Source organism: Chiloscyllium plagiosum, unplaced genomic scaffold (assembly GCF_037043375.1).
Source record: "Chiloscyllium plagiosum isolate Xiang-an unplaced genomic scaffold, Cpla_swu_hap1 HiC_scaffold_41, whole genome shotgun sequence".
NCBI classification, from domain to species: domain Eukaryota; kingdom Metazoa; phylum Chordata; class Chondrichthyes; order Orectolobiformes; family Hemiscylliidae; genus Chiloscyllium; species Chiloscyllium plagiosum.
The window spans coordinates 1,698,361-1,711,599 of NW_028270179.1; the positions used below are offsets into that span (position 1 = coordinate 1,698,361).

The following is a 13,239-nucleotide window of genomic DNA, read 5'->3' on the forward strand; positions in this document are numbered from 1 at the left end:
AAGTCCGACCTTGTCGACTGGTCTTGGCAACATCCTCTTCATAGGACAAGAGAAACAGGCAGAGAAACCAAACACAGAAATTCGTAAACTAGTGTTGGACCTTGGCCACTGGGCCCATTCAATATGACTTTTGCTTATCATTTTCCCTTAGAAAGAAAGAAAGAAAGACAGAGACAAAATGACAGAGAGATACACCCGCACAAACACAGAGAGAGAGAGAGAGAATCCAAAACACATAAAATAGTAACATGCGTAAACCATTCGGCCCCTGACTCCTGCTCCACCCTTTCACATGACGAGGTCTGGTCCTCTCCTGGAGGGTCAGGCAACCAAACAGATAGACTGGCAAACAGAGAGACATTCACACAGGCAGAGAGAGAAAGACCCAGAACCATGCAAATTCGGAGAAGAAGTCGTCCAATTGACGCATAATATGCTGATAACGGATCCGCTACCATGACGTCATATTATTTGGTGGATGCCATTTCATTATGATGGGAATTTCAAGTCTGGGGATACAACTTTAAAATGAGACATGGGGCATTCAGAAAAAAAACAGAGTATTTTTTAACACAGAGCGCGGTTAGTTTGTAGAATGAACTTCCTGAGAAAGTAATGGATGTGGGTACCATTACAACATTTAAAAGTCATTTGGGAAAGTCCACGAATAGGAAAGATTTGGAGGGATTTGCGCCTGTAGCAGGTATGTGGGTGAGGTTTATATTGAGAATATGCTTGTTGCATTTGTGACTTCAATTTTTCGCAAATCTATTGAAGAACCTGGAGTGAAAGTTGGATTTGATCTTTAAGGAGCATCTTGTATTTGGAAGGAAGAAGGAAATATATTTGTTTGCGCGAACTGTCCTGGATAGATATTTGCAGGCTAATTGCTGCTTCTGGAGCACTATTCACATTTTGGCATTAGGATGCGTTGCTCAGAGAATAACAGTTGTTTGGACCTTGGATGGGTCAATCAATGATAGACTGGAATAGCCATTCATTCACAGAAAACCATGAAATATTTGAAAGAGTTTAATTTTGAGATTGGGCTGAAGGCTGTGCGCGTGGAAGCTGCTGGACTGGAAGCTGTTTTGAGTTCTGCTCTTTTCAGACTTATCCTGATGTTTTGAGGAAGGAACGGCAATCTGGAAAATATCAGGGAATGTTTGAGATTTCAGCTCTTTGAAAATCATTGAATGTCTTACTTTTAATGTGAAGTGACTCAGGGATAGGGATGCTGATTTGGTTTGCATGACAGTCACTATGATGTCACAACAAGGTGAACAACAGAAGTAGGGGTAGACAGAAGTGAAGCATTGGACAGGGAGACACAGATCAGAAATCAGGGAGGGAGAAGGTGGGGCATAGAATCAGAGAGGAAACAAGTCAGAAGAAGGAACATGAAGGGATAAGGAGAATATGGAACGGAACAGAAGAAGACAGGGGCAGAACAGTGGTTAGTAATTTTGCCTCACATTGGCAGGGACCTGAGATTGAGTTCAAACTTGGGTGACTGCCTGTATGCAGTTTCCATCTTTGTCTGTGTGGGTTTACTCTGGGTGTTCCAGTGTCCTACCACAGTCTAAAGTTGTGCAGGCTAGGTCGTTTGACAATGATCACGACCACAACTGATGCAGAAACACGATGGAAATTTAGGCAGGTATTTGTTAGGTGTTTGTGAGCATCAGGCGGTCAGTGTGGGCTCGATGGGCTGAATACAATCCCAATATGGATAATTTGAAAGAGCGAAGGAGGAGCAGATAGAAAATACCTGAGCAGAAACAGGAGGCAAAGTCCGAAGAGTGAGAAACAGAGAAGGAGCAAAAGAGGAATGGAAACGGGGAGAAACAGCGAAAGAAAAAGGAGTTCGATGATGGCAATGTGTCCCTCCCGTTTTCTGACCTGTCCATTTCGCCTGATATTGTGCGTGTGCACTAATCCCAGTGAAAAACCTAATGATGGGCAAGAAGTGGTGTTAATGCAGTAAGATGTGTTGTCATCTTTAGGAAATCAACGGGACAGTGGATGGTTATATTTAGAGAGTCAAGCAGAGACTGAACTATAAAAATTACAGCTAGCATTAATCGAAATTCAGATGAGTCTCAAAGTTGGGAATATTGCACTTTTTGTATCATATAATAAAACAGCAGATGGCATTGAAGGAATAACTCCTCCTGTGGATAATCTCATTTGCATGACAGCCTTCTTCTGTGGGCAATCTCATGCACAAGACAGCCTTCTTCTCTGCAGATCCTTTCATCATCCTCACATTCCAATACATTAACTGAGAACGGAAAGGAAGTCTCAATTAATAAAGCGGTCATTAGACTCGGATATAAAAACAGAATCAGACTGTGCACGGTGCTTCTTTAATGGCTGAACAGCGGTATTTGATTAATAGAACAGTGTAAATTATTACCAGATTGGTCTACCTTAGAGACATTGAGATTAAAACTATGCACAGGGTTCCAAGTATGGTATAACTTCGAAGTAGTTGAGACAGGTACATTAGCAAAATTGAAGGGCAGCTGACCAACTACATGAATAAGAAATGTTTCAAAGGATATAAGTCTAGTGCCGGCAAATGGGTTTATCTTAGGTGGACATTTTGGCCAGCGTGGACCAGTTTGAGCCAAAGGGCATGTCTTCATGCTGAAGGACTCAATGACTCCAGACGTAAGTGACATAGAGCCAAGAAATGCATACAGTGTTCCACATATCGTCGAAGTGAGGGTTATTGGTTATCAAAATAAAGTCCAGTGTTCCCAGTTAGATCTGACCAAGGGATATAATGACCAGAAGAGTGTACAGTACTCCAGATATAGAGTAAGAGACGCGTTTGATGATCAGAACAATGTACATAGCTTCCAGTATGATCTGGCCTCGATACATCAGGATTGGAAATGTGCATAGTACTCTAAGCGTGGTTATTGAGGGACATTGAGAGCAGAACAGTGCATAATGCTCCATGTATGATCGGACTGAGGAATATGTTCATCAGAATTTTGCATAGTCGGCAGATATGCTTGAACTTAGGGACATGGTTACCAGGAAAGTGCACAGTGCTCCAATTAAGTTCTAATAGAGGGACGTGTCAAAAACTGCATAGCTTTACAGAAAAGCAGCCGATATCTCGCCTTCTGTCAGAATTTAAATTTCTGACATGACTGAATCACCTGGAGATGACTGAATAACCCGTTGACTGGATGACATGAGCAGCTGACATGTCACACGATTATTTCCTTCAGTGGAAGTGATTGGGTGCAAGGAGATTGTTAAAATCAGTCTGGGAATGTGGTGAGGTTTGGACGCTTTTAGGCATATTGTAGCTCCGTATCATGAGGGAACAATGACCAAGACAGAAGAAAGACAATCACGTACTTTCCCAGAAACGACATTTGGAGGAATGCAGGTGACGTGCAGGATCGACTGACTGGAGATCATTACCAAAGAGGAGTAACAAGAGATCAATTGGTCTGAGTTCTAACTGCGGTGTAAACTTGATAGAAATTATCCCCCAAATGCAACATGTTAGAGGGAAATACAAGTGAAGTAAGAATCGAACTGTGGCTGACAGGCGTTTTTGGCTACTTTATTGAAAACTATTGGAAAGTGCAGCCAGAGGAAGGCGTGTAAGCTTGTAAGAAGATAACACTGAAAAGGCATTTGAATGAGTATATGAATAAGAACGCTTTTGAAGGCTGAGGGACAAAGAAAATGTGATATTGCTGGAGAACTCTGCAGATCTGGCACCATCTGTGAAAACAAGCAGTTAATATTTTACTTCGCCATTCACAGTGAAACCCTCCCTACACCTTCAAGGCCCGGTAGAAGCAATACATCCCAACTACAAAACGCATTGCATACCTGCTCCAAAGATCCTCAGACAGCATCTTCCAAAACTATAAACATTTGAATGTGGAAGGACAAGTGGAACACCACCTCCTGCACGTCCCCTTCCAAGGCATTCACTATCCTGACTTGAAAATATTTCGCTGCTGCTTCATATTTGCTTGGTTAAAATCTTGGATATTCTTTTGTAATGGCACTATGGAACTGACGTGCAAAACATGAAACACATAAGTTCAAGAAGGCACTCACTTTTCCTGGGGCAATTACTAATCATGGTAAATACTAGATCCACAATTGAATAAAATAAAATGACTATTTAAATATCAGAGGCAGTTGAATGTATCAGGGAAATAGAGAGGGAGAGACAGCATGAGGGAAAGATGGGGAAGCAGAGAGAGAATTAACTCATGAAACATTCGGATACAGAAAGGGATTTATAATGAAAATCATCCAGGAAAATGGTGTGGAAGCAGGACGAAGGAGATAGGGAGAGAGACTGAAAGAGAGGCCTACAACATAAGTAGAGACACGTATGGGGAGAAACTCACATAGTTATGAAGAAAAAGAGAGATACAATCACATGAAAAAAGGAGTGACCGGTGGAGGTAAGGAGAAATGTGAAAACTAAGAAACAAAAGTGAAACTTTCCTACTGTTACTTGGGAGAGAAATGAATTGCCAGTGAGGTGTGAAATTGCTGGAGCTGTAGAAGAGCTGGATGCACAGTAAGGTCACAAAATAAACACACGTTCATGATGGCATAATCTGTTCTATTAATGCCTTTCTTTGTGTCAATATTAAGTGTCGACTGAAAGAAAAACTGAAAATCAGCAAAGTGTCTGAACTATCGTCTTTTTTGTTTTCAAAAAGATGTGCCTCAGCTCAAGAAGACTCTGTCTTTTATTATCTTTAGAGAGGCAATAAACCGGGCCGGAGTCCGATCACTCTGGTTTGGTACAGAAATGAAAAGGTTTTGGAGTGGTCTTTTCTTTACATGTTAACTGATGACACTTCAGGCTAAAGTGGTCATGTTTTAGAAGTAGCCTGCATAGTGAAAGGGGAGTGTTCCGCTCTCCAGCGAGCTGAGATGAGATGAGCAATTTTAGTTCAGTCTTGAATTGGTTGGAAGATCAACTGGGAACTGTGTGGAAACTCTCTCTCTTTTCTGACTTCAACTTCAACCTGTAAGCACGTGTTCCATTTATCCTGGTTTTTAAAGAGATTTTGCTGATTGGGACTGTTGTGTATATTTGGAACAGCACAATTAATTCGAGTTGGATAGGTTGAGTTCTGTAGGGATTCTTTATTCTGTTCTTTGTGCTTTATTGTGTAATTGTGTGAATACATTCTTATCTGTTTTAAAATCTAGCAATCAACCTGGCTGTCTTACTCCTGTTAATTTTCACTGTAATTTGCAAACTTATGGCCTGAGGCTGCCTGCTTAAGAATGTTTTGAGTCGTCTGGCCTATTCTGTACGAGATTGTAGTCTCTTTGCGGGATGTTAAACAGCGAGTGGTAGCTGCTGTGGCTTCATTTTGGTTGTTGGTTTGGTTGGGTAGACAAAGCTTATGATAGTAATAGATCTTTCAGTAGCCAGACGTTTTCAAGATGCAGTGACTTTGGGAGGTTTGCAAAAAGTGAATAAGACCGAGTTGCAAGAATTAACAGAGAAGCTGGAATTGGAACTGCATGCTTCTGTGCAGAAAGGAGAGATAATTCCAGCAGTAGTTCAGCATTCCAACTAGCTGGAGTAACCAATAGTATCTACAGAGATCGCAATAATTCAATTGCAAATGAGGCAACTTGAGATAGAGTCAAGAGATAAGGAACAGTGAACAGAAATGAAACAGTTTTAGTTACGATTAAAAGCAGAAGATAACGAAAAAGAGCGCAGTAAAAGAGAGAGAAACACAGAAAGCTTTTGAAATTCAAAAATTGACAGTTGAAAAGGAAAATTAGAGTTCAAGGTTGGAGATAAAGATTGAGTGTAGGCTTAGTGAGGAAAGGAGTGGGGATGAACAAGCCCCTAGTAATAAGAACCCGAATGAGAAACTGTTTATGCATGTACATGTATTGCCTAAACACAATGAGAAGAATGCGGAATCCTTTTTCATCTCATTTGAAAAGGTGGCTATAAAAATGCATTGGCCAGTGGAAATGTTCGTCTTGTTGGTCCAGACAAAACTTGCAGGTAGGGCGAGTGAGCTGTGCGCATCCCTATCAGTAGAGGTATCTGTGGATGATGAGGAGGTGAAAAAAGCCATTTTAAGTGCAGAAGAGTTTCTAACAGAAGCCTGTGGTCAACGCCTCAGGAATCGAAGGAGGTAGAATGGGTAAACCTACATGGAGTATGAAAGGTTCAAACAGAGTAATTTTGACAGGTGGATAGGACCGTTAAGATTTGAGCAAACCTATGATGCCCTAAGAGAGGTAACTGTTTTGGATGAAATCAAAAATCCACTGCCTGATATGTAGCGAATACCTGTGCAAGACCAGAGAGTTAAAACAGTAAGTTTAGCATCTGAAGTGGCTGATAACTATGAGCTGGTCTATAAAGCACAGTTTGTCTTTTATAATCAATTTCAGTCCATGAGGGATAGAAACTGGGGAAAAGAGAATTCCTCACGTGGAAAGGGAAAGGTACATTTCATTGAAGATCAGAAAGATAACGTACCAAAGAATGAAAATAAAGAAATCCTTGAGGGGGACAAATAACTTAAAAGGCTTCGGTGTTTTCATTGTCATAAAGTGGGCCACACGAAATCACAGTGTTGGTGGGATCGGAGAAAGCCAGATGTCGGAAAATCAGACAAGCCTGGAAGGTTCGTTGGTCTAAAAACAATAAGCAAAAGTGAAGTTACACAACTCTCTCAGAACGTACAAGATGATCAGAGATTGATTAAGGAGGATGTTCTAGATCTGCTTAAAAATATACATGCAAGCTTAGGGAGTATTCACGTCGGCCAAAGGTAATATGTAGCGGGCTTATAATATTAAGCTACACAGGATCCTCTCAGTCTATAATGCTACTGGATGAGGAGATATGCACTCTTGTGAGGTTATTGCCAGAAGAAGTGCTGGTAACAGGAATTCTGCAATAGGAAACTGAAACAAATTATGCTCAGTTACGTGAAGTGCGTCTGGAGAGACCAGAGAAGTGTGCAGACATTGTGGTAGGAATACTGGACAGACTCAGCTCCAGGAATACGATTTATCCTTACAAGTGATATAGCTGATTCACCAATTTGGAGTAAGTTAACGGTGGAGAAAGAGTCTTTCAACATAGTTTTAGCATTACAACATTTCAATATTTATATTACCAGCAAGTTATCTGAGACAATTGTACACGCAAATCACAACAAATTCACATTTTTGGAAAAATGTAAGGTCAAAATTCCAGACTTTTTAAATGGTGTTGCTAGAAGCGATTCAAGTTCAGAATTGTGCAAGTGACAACTCGCGAAAATATGATTTCTGATGCGTAATGAAGACTCGGATGAGACAAGGAAGTGCATCACGGCCTGAATTTGCATACGGTTGTACATGTTTCCATGTTTATACTTAGTAAAGTGTATTTTTATGTGTTCAGACTAACCGTGTTGTGAAAGGATAAAAATGAAGCCATCTTTTAAAGTTGATGGTTCATTTAGTAAGTGGGTAGGTGTCAGAAAGATGCCCTTCTTTATTCGTCAAAACTGTTTCGTGGCTCAAGAAGACTCTGGCCTTGATTTTTTTAGAGAGGGCAATACACCAGGCCGGATTTCGATCAGTCTGATTTGGTACAGAGATTAAAATGATTTTGAGAGGCTTTCAGTTTATATGTAAACAGATCAGACTTCAGGCCAAATTGGTCATGTTTTGGAAGTGACCTGATTAATGGAAGGAGAGTGGTCAGATCTGTTGATAGCTGAGTTGAGCTAAGCAGTTTTAGTTCATTCTTCAACTGGTTGGAAGTTGAACAAGGAACTGTGTGGAAACTCTCTTTTCTGTCATTCAACTTCAATCTGTAAGCATGTGTTCTATTTATACCGATTTTTAATTTGAGTTTGCTTATTGGGACTGTTGTGTATATTTGGAACAGCATAATTTAGTTGAGTTGGATAGGGTGAGTTCTGTAGGAATATTTTAATCTGTTCTTTCTGGTTCGTTGTGTAATTTTGTGAATAAATGTTTGTCTGCTTTAAAATGTAGTACTCAACCTAGTTATCTTAATCCGGGTAAATTTCACTGCATACTTACTGAAACCAATTGCAAACTTATGGTCTGTGGCTGCATGCTTAAGAATATTGTGAATGGGCTGGCCTAGCTCGTAAGAAAAGGAACTGGATGAAACTTGAAATCCATAGTGAGCGCTGCCTCGGTTGGTTTGTTCTGACAACATTTGCAGAGTTTTGACAGGCAAGCTCTGCATGCGGTATCTGATGGAACAACCTATAGCCGTAGTTCATCCCAACATCGAACAGTGCAACTCAAAGTGAGTGCTTCAAGCTCATTTTAAAACTCATAAAAACAGGGAGATCCATCCGAACACGTAGAGTTTTGGCTCAGCCACATTCACCGAATGAATGTGGAAGGAAATTGTCTTTCTGATCTGGATGGGCAACACACTGGGGTCAGCGTTTTCAGAATATAGGCATTGGTCATTGGTGACTGTTGGCTCTTGTTGGGGATTTACATATTTGACAGGAGGGCTGATGGAATGGGGACAGAAAAGCATAATGAGAAATACGCGGTGTTGTGTGCAACATTGGGGACATAACTTCAGCGTTGAGAGTGAAAAACATGTTCCCATCTCAGCTGCAGTCTAAATCAAAGCTCTCCCTCCTGACTTGCATGGAAGGAGGAAGGGGAATCCAGAATGCTATGCCCATTAAGCTCTGCATTTGGAATAGAGGCTGGTTCGATCCCAGCCCCCGAGGGAATTTCGCACTTCCCTGTGAACCACAACACGGGCTGAAAGACAAAAGTCTTTCACAGTCGGGTTGGATTATGGGAGGGGAGACTGCCATTGCTGCATCCATTGCACAGGGTCATTCATCAGCTGGTCATGTTGGGACAAGCCTCTGTAATGAGTGGAATTTGAAACAGAACCTTCTGGCTCAGGGATAATAGAATAGGAAATATCCGGAGCAACTCAGCAGCTCTGGCAGGACCTGCATGCACTCAATTCCGAGTGTCTGCGTGGGTTTCCTTTGGGTTTTGCGGTTTCCTATCACAGATCAAAAATGTGCAGGTTAGGTGAATTGGCCTTGCTAAATATTCCATAGAGCTCAAGGATTTGTAGGGTAGATGCATCAGCAAGGAGAAATGTAAGTTTGTAGGACAGCGGACTGCATCTAGGTGTGTTACTCTTCTGAATGTCGGAATGGGCCCATTGGGTCGAAAACCTGTTTCCTCAGTTTCGGGATTCTATGAAAACAGAGTGCATGTTTCGCAGCCACATTCAAAAACAAAATCTGCTCCCAGCACCACGGAAGCTCCGAAACAACAGTGTCCCATGTGTATGATGAGCTGCAGAGATTCTCCAAACCTCTCTGGAGATTTCCTCACAAGCCAAGGTGAGAGGAATTGTCAGAGGTCTTTCAGGGGATGCTGTGAGATAATAATGGATGAGGCAAATGCCCCGCCATGATTTAAGAGATTGTTAATGTATTAAGCTGCATTGAAGCAACATGGATGCCCAGATTTTAGGTTCACGATCTGTCCAGTTTCTGCTGTATTTGGCACAATGTCTGTATCCAACAACAGAACTGTGTTCTCAGTGAAGGCAACATTTCATCTTCACCAGACTGAGTGATCTGTATTCCTACTAATGATGATGTAGATAGATGTATTTGAAGCAGGAAAATCGTAAGAAGGAAGGCAAGAACGATATTCCCCTTTTTGCAGTTTCCCTCGCCAGGAATATTTTGGTGTTCAAATCTCGGATAATTGAAAGAATCATTGGAGAAACCGAAACGTTCAGGGTGGAGGCGATTCATGTTCGAAAGTCAGAATGGATTTGGAGGGCTGGCTTCTCACTAATGGTTTATGATTGTTGTTTAACATTGTACAGGACAAGACCATCAGCTGAAGGAGGGTGGAAGGTGGGAACCAGCAGGAAGATTCCTTTACCATATCTTCCAATACGACAGGGCCTCCCGGCGGGTGGTGATGGATGCATGTGGCTGCACTATGTGATTCTGTGAGCCTCGCGTTATTGGAACTACAATTTTTGAATGATTCTGTCTGTTTTTTGTCTATGATCTTCCCTCCTTCCGATCAAATGGATGAAAAAATCACTCGGGTATGGACAACAGACAATGCAACGAATTTTATTGATACAATTCAGAAATCAGCAGGTGAAGTGTCATTAGATCTACACAATAGAACATAGTCAATTTACAGAAATCACTTGGCCCCTCTCACGTTTTTCTCTTTAGATTCATTTTACTTCACATCGATTTTCTCTTGCAGCAGTATCCTCCGATGACACACATGCCCATTACCGTGATTTCATGCTGAAGACAAGGGGATCGTTTACAGATTCCTTTCTCAAATGCACAAGCTTTGAAGAAACCTATTAAAGAGAAAGGGACAGTACAGTGATGTCCACTGCAAAACAATTAACACTCAGTGTGTCACTAAATCAAGTATAATGACATCCAGAACTTTATCTAGTGAAGCTAGAGTGATTGAATCGAGGAGGTGGATACCTGAGCTTTGCACAGTATTCTCAGTGTGGCCTTACTAAGGGGTGTAAAGATGATACCGCAACCAATGCTCTCAGTGCTGTGTTATGAAGGGATATAGAGACTAGAAATGTCCACTTGCTCCCATTGTAGTCACTGGCAGAAGACTGTACACTGCCCTGCAACTGTTTCTGAACCGAGAGATGTGGAGTCCAGACCCATGTACAATGTGGTCATACAAAGGCAGATTGAACCATCTCTATGTACAGTGAACAAGGTTGGAAAGTAACTAAGGGCTATGGAGACAAGGTCCTATCCCAGTGTGAACGAAGTAAGGTAAAACCGAGAGATAAGAAGAATATGAAGCTTCACAGGGGTCTTGTGTTGTCTTACCCAGGGAGATCAAGGCCATTCCTTAATTGTTCCAAGTAGCATCTTAGCAAGGGACAGAGGGACCAGAACTGCGCAAAGTGCTCCCAGTGTGACTTAATCAATGGATACGTAAAATAACTCTGTGAACAGTGTTTTCTTTCAAACAGGAAGAAAACAATACAGAAGGAGATACACACGAGCAGGTTATCAAGCACTTTTCGATTAGATTCCCGACAGTGTGGAAACAGACGCTTCGGCCCAACAAGTCCACATCGACCCGCCGAAGTGTAACCCACCCAGACACAGTTTCCCCTGATTAATGCACCTAGCACGAGCATGGCCAATCCAACTGAACTTCACATCTTTGGACTGTGGGAGAAAAATCGGACCACCCAGAGGGAACCCACACAGACACGGGGAGAATATGCAAACACCACACAGACAGTCGCCTGGGGCTGGAATCGAACAGGGACCCTGATGCTTTGAGGCCTCAGTGCGAACCACTGAACCACCGTGCCGCCCATTTGTCAATTGTTTTGTTTTAAGTATTGTTTTCGAGAATATATTGTGTTTGTACGGAGTGCATTCCACAACCCGGGGCTAAGGCAGCTGAACAAAATGCAAACAACGAGTCACTGCCTAATCTCTTAGAATTAATCAGAATTAGAGTGGTCTGGGCATCAACAAGCGTTATCGGGACTAGGGGATATTGCAGAGTTCGGGAGCGGCGGGTTAAAGAGAGATTTTTAAACGTCTCCCTTTACAACATGGAAACGAAGCTGCTGAGAACAGTTTATTTGTGAACAGTTTTTGAGGGTCGATAATCAGCAAATTAAATTTAAAATTTCCTCCAAAATTTTCCAAAATGGAATGATAACTTTTCATTCAGAGCAGGTGGGGATGGGAATTCGGCTTGATTGAAAGAAGGCAAACAATCAGTCAAAATTCAATTGCAAAACAGCACACGTTTGAGGGGCTGGTGGAGTTCTAGCCCGTTTTCAAATAAATGCACTAACCAGTCAAGAAAAGCCTTGGTCTTGGTTGTCCATCCCCAATGATTGGCTCAACAAGCACCAGAACGATTTGCAGCAAAACCAGTGATTTCATCTTTCTCTCTAGAGTCTTTCAGAGTCACGATGAGCTGACTGTAACAGGGAGGCACTTTATACCAAATGAGACGCTATTCTGTAGTTAATAACCGGAGATCAAGTTGAAGATTGGATCCACGTTGTGTTCATTATAAAGTCATTTCACAAACTAAGATGAAATGTAACTGAAATTAAAGGTTAAGCGTTTCTGTCAATTAGTCATTTATCAGTGAACAGAGAGGTCCAACTGTATAGTTGTTGACATTATGAAACTTCACAGGCAATGCTCAAACTGGACAAGCGAAGTAAACCATCGTTCCTGCGCTGGCTCTTTTCAGTTCTCCCACAAAGTGCTCGCAGTGACACACTGGACTGAATGGCTGACCCTTTTCGTTACATTTATATTTTATTCGTTTCGTACTTGTGAACCTTATTCCTAAATCAAATAAAGCAACACTGCGTGCTAATGCTTTCGTGAAAAATGTCATATTACATTGAAAACAACCAGGGAACGGGAATCCCTGAGAAATAACTGATTGACATAAAGGCATAATCGTTCATTCACGTTACATTTGGTCTTAATGAAATGAGCACAACTTGAATACAATTATCAACGTTAATATAACATATGCTTTGTATGTTGTACACATCAGCGACGAAATTGCGATTATTAAAGAATATATCATACCGCACACTCTCGGTAGGAACATCCTGGGAAGGAGAAGAGACCATTCAGGTCCTCACGCTTGTGCAAATGCAATATCATCGCGATAGACATACTTTTATGTCCTTCGACTTCCTCACTCTTCTGTGGACCACAAGATCATTAGATGTCAGAGCAAAAATTAGGTCATTTGCCCCATGGAGTCTGTTTCATCTGTCAATCAAGGTTGATAAGTTTCTACCTCCATGCTCCCACTTTCTTTGATCCCCTCAATGCTCAACTACCTTTGTATCTCAGTTTTAAATATAATATTGTGACTCGGTGGTGAGCCTTTCTGTAATTAAACCAAACAACCAGAAAAGCTCACTATGTCACGTAGTCTGTTAAAAATATGATTAACAGAGAACTTTCAAATTCAACCATATAAAGAAAAGAAATCGGACAACTGATGCATAATTCACTGTGACTTCTGGAAGACCGTTTCAAACTTCCATGATCGTTTGTGTGTCGACACTCTTTTTAACATCTCTCCTGAGCACTCTGGCCCTAACAGTGACATTCTGTCCACTAGTTCGAAAATATCCAATCAGCA

At 41.5% G+C, this 13,239-nt stretch overlaps 1 long non-coding RNA gene across 1 annotated transcript; it reads right to left on the reverse strand.

Moving 5' to 3' along the window:
* Positions 1 to 10,150: 10,150 nt before the first annotated feature.
* On the reverse strand, positions 10,151 to 12,255 carry LOC148138123 (uncharacterized). The gene is made up of 2 exons (XR_015754054.1): positions 11,912 to 12,255; positions 10,151 to 10,411 (listed from the first exon to the last, which is right to left on the reverse strand). It is a non-coding gene; the product is annotated as an uncharacterized LOC148138123 (long non-coding RNA).
* Positions 12,256 to 13,239: the final 984 nt, after the last annotated feature.